The sequence below is a fragment of the Hibiscus syriacus genome, unplaced genomic scaffold (genome assembly GCF_006381635.1).
Source record: "Hibiscus syriacus cultivar Baekdansim isolate YM2019G1 unplaced genomic scaffold, ASM638163v2 tig00000340_pilon, whole genome shotgun sequence".
Lineage (NCBI taxonomy): Eukaryota > Viridiplantae > Streptophyta > Magnoliopsida > Malvales > Malvaceae > Hibiscus > Hibiscus syriacus.
Genome location: NW_024061783.1, coordinates 1,459,426 through 1,465,674, shown reverse-complemented (window position 1 = coordinate 1,465,674; position 6,249 = coordinate 1,459,426). Strand labels below are relative to the sequence as shown.

The 6,249-nt window shown below is 39.4% G+C and overlaps 2 pseudogenes; both read right to left on the bottom strand.

Moving 5' to 3' along the window:
* Positions 1–2,680: 2,680 nt before the first annotated feature.
* On the bottom strand, positions 2,681–3,906 carry LOC120194093 (annotated as a pseudogene).
* Positions 3,907–5,163: 1,257 nt separating this feature from the next.
* Positions 5,164–6,042, bottom strand: LOC120184541 (annotated as a pseudogene).
* Between the last annotated feature and the right edge of the window lie 207 nt (positions 6,043–6,249).

Here is a 6,249-nt window from a genome sequence, read left to right as displayed (position 1 = left end):
CATGATTATATATTAGGAGGAGCAAGCTTGAACCTATAAAATTTTTAGGAGACGAACTTGAACTTATAAAATTGTTCATCCATGTCTATATGATTGTGTTAATCTTTACTTCTAACATCTTATTTAAGGGTCAAAATATAAAATATCATACTAGAAATAATATGATATCGAGTGGACTCAGAACTAGGAACATGGTACTCGAACCAATAGGTTTCGACCCGATCCGAATCGATCGGGTTGGTTTTTTTTTATAAATTTTGAAGTCAAGTCAGGTCATTTTTTAAAGTTATATTCGGGTCAGATCCGATTTAGGGTAAAAAATACTTGACCCGTATCGACCCAAAAATTTATAATTTTACCTTATATATTTAGGGATAATAGCAATAATAACTCTCTATATATTATTTTCTTTCAATTAAATCCCTGTTATTATTGAATAAAAATAATATTTTTAATAAATATATTATTTCGGGTCGAGGCGGATTGAATTCGGGTTTTACCTCAAAAAATCGGATTAAGTGCAAGAAATAGATTTTTTTTGAGTCAAGCTCAAATCAAGTGGAAAATTTAAAATTTTCGAGTCGAATGAATCTAAATCATTCGCGGGATGTTCCCATTTGACTCCCTTGCTTCTCTGTGCCATTTTCGGTCTCGGAACTATATCGAACACAATGGAGTGTTCTCCACTAACTCGACGAACAAAACCAGAAATGACCCGAACCCGATGGTTCCAGTACTAGCTTCATCCCGGATCTTCTCCACATAGAAGTGCCACGTGGACCTAACGGGCATGGGGGGATCTTCTTAACCGCCTTGCTAATCAATTTAACGGCATAACTACCTTTGATTATTCGAAGCAAACAAGAAGATATTCCACCGCTGTCAATAAGTAAACATCCTCACCCGGGTAAAAAAGAACTTGTTTCATCAAATCATCGATGCAAACCTTGAACAAACGGTGGATTGGTCCGAAAAGCTGGATGCGGCGTCGTGACGCCAACGCTTCTTGTAGACGAACAACCAAGCGGCCAACCTCGATCGCGGGTTGCACTGCTGGATAAAGTCCCGTCAGATATATGATAACAAGGAACTTGTTGACTAACTTCATCCGAATGATTTCGGCAAGCAAAGGAGAAGGATGTTTATGAGTTCAGAAGGAAGGAGACAGAAGCTGAGGGTGGTGTTGTGGTGACTGAATTTGACATCCATCCATGTTTCTTTTCCCAGCACCATAATTTGATCTTCAAAGGGTTTAAAACAGAAGACTAGTTTTGCTTCAAACACATGATGATGATGATTGTATATACACGTATATTTTAATGGAAAAAGGACAAGGTGTCCAGCAAGGAATTCCATGCGGATAGCGTCATGGTGTGACAAATGACGGCGTGGGATCGTTGAAAAACACATTGAAATAATTTGATTGGAAATCGACGTATTTGATTGTCGTGTGAGAGAGGTGAGTCACCATTTTTTTAACCTGGTTTGATCGTGAAGTTTGTCTTTTGTTAGATCAAGTGGAAATCGGGTCTTTTAACGACAATAACGAACAGACAAAAGATATGGTGCTTAATTTGGACCTGTGCAGCAAAACGGGTCGCTTGTTGATGTAACAGCATGCATGGTCTATGTTTCATGTAGAGCTAACCTAGGATAGGTGGGTCTCAGGGGTTCAAATCAATGATGGTTGATCGGTTTTCGGGATATGGCAGCGGTTAGATTGTGTTCCAAGAGTGTCTCGAGACTAACCTGAGTTAAAGAGGTCCTCGAGGCCGCTGAAACGAAGAAGAATCGCGGTAGAAGATTGAGCCAGGAGCACAGGTGAGAAGGATGTCAAAACATGAATATGCAGGTTAGACGTGTTGATGAAGCGAGTTCGAACTACAAATACTGCTCAACATGGCCTATGGCCATTGCCGGGGCAGATCTAAGCAAAACAGGCAAGGGATGTTTCCCCCTCAGCTCCTTCAAATGTCTTACTCGAGAAACGAGAAAAACTTGTTTTGCTATTTTCTGTCCCGGCAACGAAAATAGAATTCGGCTTTGCAGATCTATTATCACCAAACATAAACTATCAAGTGCAGCATGAAATGATAATCAATGAAAGTGTTCATCAGTGCGTATCTGCAGATGTTATCTACTTAAGGGAGCATAGGGTTTTACTTATTCCAAGGTAAGCAAGCTTCTTTAGAATCTTTACTTGTGTCAAAATTCGAGTCCAATACTGCAATCTCCGACCAACGGAGTTTGTTTGTTGGGAGATGCTGATCAAACATCGGTTAATATCAAGACTCACTGCCTTCTTCACTATCGTACGGCAATTAAACATACCTCAATTCGAGCCATAAGACGCACTATAAATCCGGAGTTCAACCTATGACCCGATAGCCTATAGCTGATGGCAACATCAATATTTAAATCAAGGTCTCCAGAACATCTATAAGGAACAGTAAAGAAGAAACAAGAATGCAAATTCCTCAATTCGAATGAGCCACAACCCATTGATTAAAAAAACTTGCCACCAGTAGTACATAAAGCAACAAAAGAATGCCACAATATAGTCAATACCGAACTCGAAACATAGTGATTCATATATCACGAGTGCTAAAGGGCTAAGAACTAAGCATGTTTAAATTCTAAAAATGGGAGACTAGATCATGAATCCCAAGAGTCTTTTCTTAGTGGCCAAACCATGAAACATAAGAAACAATACTTCTCATACAGAAACATGTTTACCAGATACACTCTTACCTTGATCATCTTCCACATCATCGTTCTCATCCTCATCACCAGTCTGCTTAGATGCAGTTGGTTCACGAGGCAGTCCAGTAACGACTGTTGAAAGAATCCCTCCCGCCAGCGTGAAGAGGAGGCAAACCAAACCGAAAGGAGTGGCATGCTTATCCCAAATCAACACATTGATCACAACCGTGAGGAACTTACTAACACACCGTCACGGTAAATGCCGTAGCGGAGATCGCCCTCCTAGCTGCAAATCCAAGAAACTTATGAGCAAACCGAACAAACACGACAAAACACCGCAGTGAACGACACAGGTTCGAACCAATCCCTGCATTGGCTCTCAAAGCAGTAACACATCTCTGTATCGGTCCCGGCGCCATCATCAACGATAACAAGTTGTTGTACAGACAAAACCCCAAGTGTTCAACCCAAGATTCATCATATGCTTAATAAACCATCTCAGTAGTAATGGTAACCAAATAAGCAACCGCCCACGAATAGGCGGAGATCGTAAACGCCGAATCGGTGGCCACAGCCAACAGCACCACCCAGAATGATCAACAAAGACATAAACGTTAGCTTCGACGGCAGGGCTGCCGCCTAAAGGTCGTATCGGCTATGGCACCAAAGGGTGTCAAGGATCTAACACTATGAAGTATCGACATTGGCATGGAGCAAAAGATTGGTGTTCGTGAAGATTGCAAGGTAAAACACAATAGCAGCAGCAAAAACTTCTTGGCAACATCCAAAGTGAAAGGGTCATGGTGTAAAAACCCAACTTCCCCAAACCCAGACCCCTAAAGCAGAAGTCAAGTACTGTAATGCAGTTAATAAGCCTGGGTAGTTGAATTTGGTTATTGCAAATTTGTTGATAACAGCGAGTAAACTTGACATAGTGCATAACCAACGACCAACTGCTCGTAGCATAGTATTGTTTAGTGGAATCAATCTAATTGTCGACATTTCCCCTTACTAGCAGACACCCAGAAGCTAAAATCAGTAGATCTTAAGCAAAATTGAGATATGGAAGATGCATAAGTCGGAATTATGACAAAATAAAGAGAAACGAGATATGGTATTGATCTAAAAGTAATTAAAGGGGGGGGGGACAGATTTAAAAGATGAATAATTTCGAAACATAGTCACCGACAAGATGAATCAGGGATCTTGGAATGATTTTGAAAGACCTTAAAGCAAAATCCGCGTTTTTTATTTGGTAATACTGGCGAGAAGGACAGATATGGAGTCAGAATTTTCCCATCGCAATGAAAAAGGGTAAATTACATGTTTAGTATCTAATTATTAATTTTGACTCGTTTTAATACCTAAATTTTTAATTTGTTAAAAATTATATCTAAAGTTAATTTTATTTCATTTTAGTATCTCACCATTAAAATTTATTTTTTATTTCATTTTAATACCAGTTCAAAAATTTACAATATTTTTTTAAAAAAATTAAGTACTAAACAAACCAAAATCGATAGTTTATATGCTAAACATGTTAAATTTTAACGGAGTACTATAATGAAATGAAAATTAAACGTTAGTATGATTTTAAAAAAATTGAAAGTTTAGATATTAAATTAGATTAAAACTGATGATTAGGTACTAAATACGTAATTTACCCTAACAAAACGAGAGGAAGGAAAGTTCGCTCTTCAGAGTGATTTGAATGACAAATAAGGCAGCGTTTTCAAAGGCTATGGGGGAGAGAAAGGATAAACTATACTTATGACGACGCTTAATTATGAGCAAATTTTAACCTGATCATGCTGGTGGAAGAGGTGTTTTGGATGAACCGAGAAGAATCTGCAGCTATCGGAACGGCACACGGAACCATCAGAACAATCCTTACCGTTAGGCAGGCAACAATCTAAGTTCACTTTTGCACGAATCGGCGTATACGGAAGCTAAGGGTAGGATTAGGAAAGGGGGGACAGGACATGGCAAGTAACATTCGATTCCGGACTCGAATGCAACAATGCATGTAACAAAATTAGGCGATGCATTGATTTGAGTTATCGAGACACTAGAACAATTTTCTTTTGCATAGTGAGGCTTGTGATATGGTCTAAAATTTGATCTTCATGCACATAAGAGCAGGAAGAAAATGCAAGAATAGTCTGCAGGACAAGCGATTCGATCATACGAGATAACATCTAATATTATACCACATCAATGACCTTAAAGCTAGTTCAATATGTTAACTATTCAAAAGCAACAAGTTCAGTCAATCTGTAAAACAATGCCACTATTGTCTGCGAAAACGAAAAAGAAAATACCGGTCTCGACCTAAGTTTCAACATAACTAACGCATAAAACGCTATTTTAAGCTTCAGCCTATTGTTTTTAAGTTTAAACCTCACAGCTAAAAATGCAGCTGAGATATTGGCATGGCAAATCCCTGCAAGCAATGAAGCATCAGTCTATCCTTGGATGACTGTTGATGAGTGACTTGTGGATATGAGGGATCACACCGCCACGCAATGGTTCCCTTAATCAGGTATCGAGTTCCTCATCACCACGGATCGCAATGCAGGTGTCTGGGGGTAATACGTTTCACCTTCAGATCCTTGCTCGCGTTTCCGGCCAACTCCAACACCTCGGCAGTCAAATATTCCAGGATAGCAGCAGAATAAACCGCAGCCGTCTCTACTCTCCCGTGTGCCGTGGTCCTTTGCTTAAGCAGACGATGGATACGACCCACGGGACTGCAGGTTACAACATCATACAAAAAATTCAACAACGAGATACAATAACATGTAAAGCTCCAACCTCTAGCTATACCCAAAGCAGTGATTCACAAACACAACCAACACAGCTGAGACATATAGGACCTAGTATTCGAATCCAAACATCCTGATTTCCGATATCAATTCGATCTGCATCCTAAGCAACGAAATCACAACAGATATACAGCCTTTTGAGCCAGTTTTATTTCTAAACTACCATAAATTGTTTCTTCTAAACATGCTTAAGACACCATGTAATTAAAGACCCATTCATACACTCAAGTTCAAGCACTAATCCTGGAGACCAGACAAAAAACCCGGATAAAAAAATCACAAGGATAGTGAAAAGGGAAAAGAAAAAGTACCTGGAGACCAGCTCGAGAAGAACGAGAGATGGGTTTCTTCTTGTCCTTGTCCTTGTAGGAAGCGAGGGTTTTGCCGGTGGTCAAACCTTTGGCGCCTTTCCCGGACATCTTCCCGCTCCAGAGAAAGAAGAATAAACCGAGAAAATCAAAGATTAATGGAGAAAGAAAACAGAGAATTTGGTTTGAAGGCTAAAGGTTAATGCTTGCGGTCTGGACTCGGAGATAAGAAACTGAAAGTACTTTATATATTCGAATCGAAGATGAACTCGCAAGGAAAAAACACACCTTTACTGAAGTAGCCCTGCCGTTCTTTAAATTTACGATCTTGGTAAATCTTACCGGGTAAAATCATAAATTTAGCCCTCACTGTTTACATTTTTAACAAATTGATCCTATTTTTTTTAAAGATA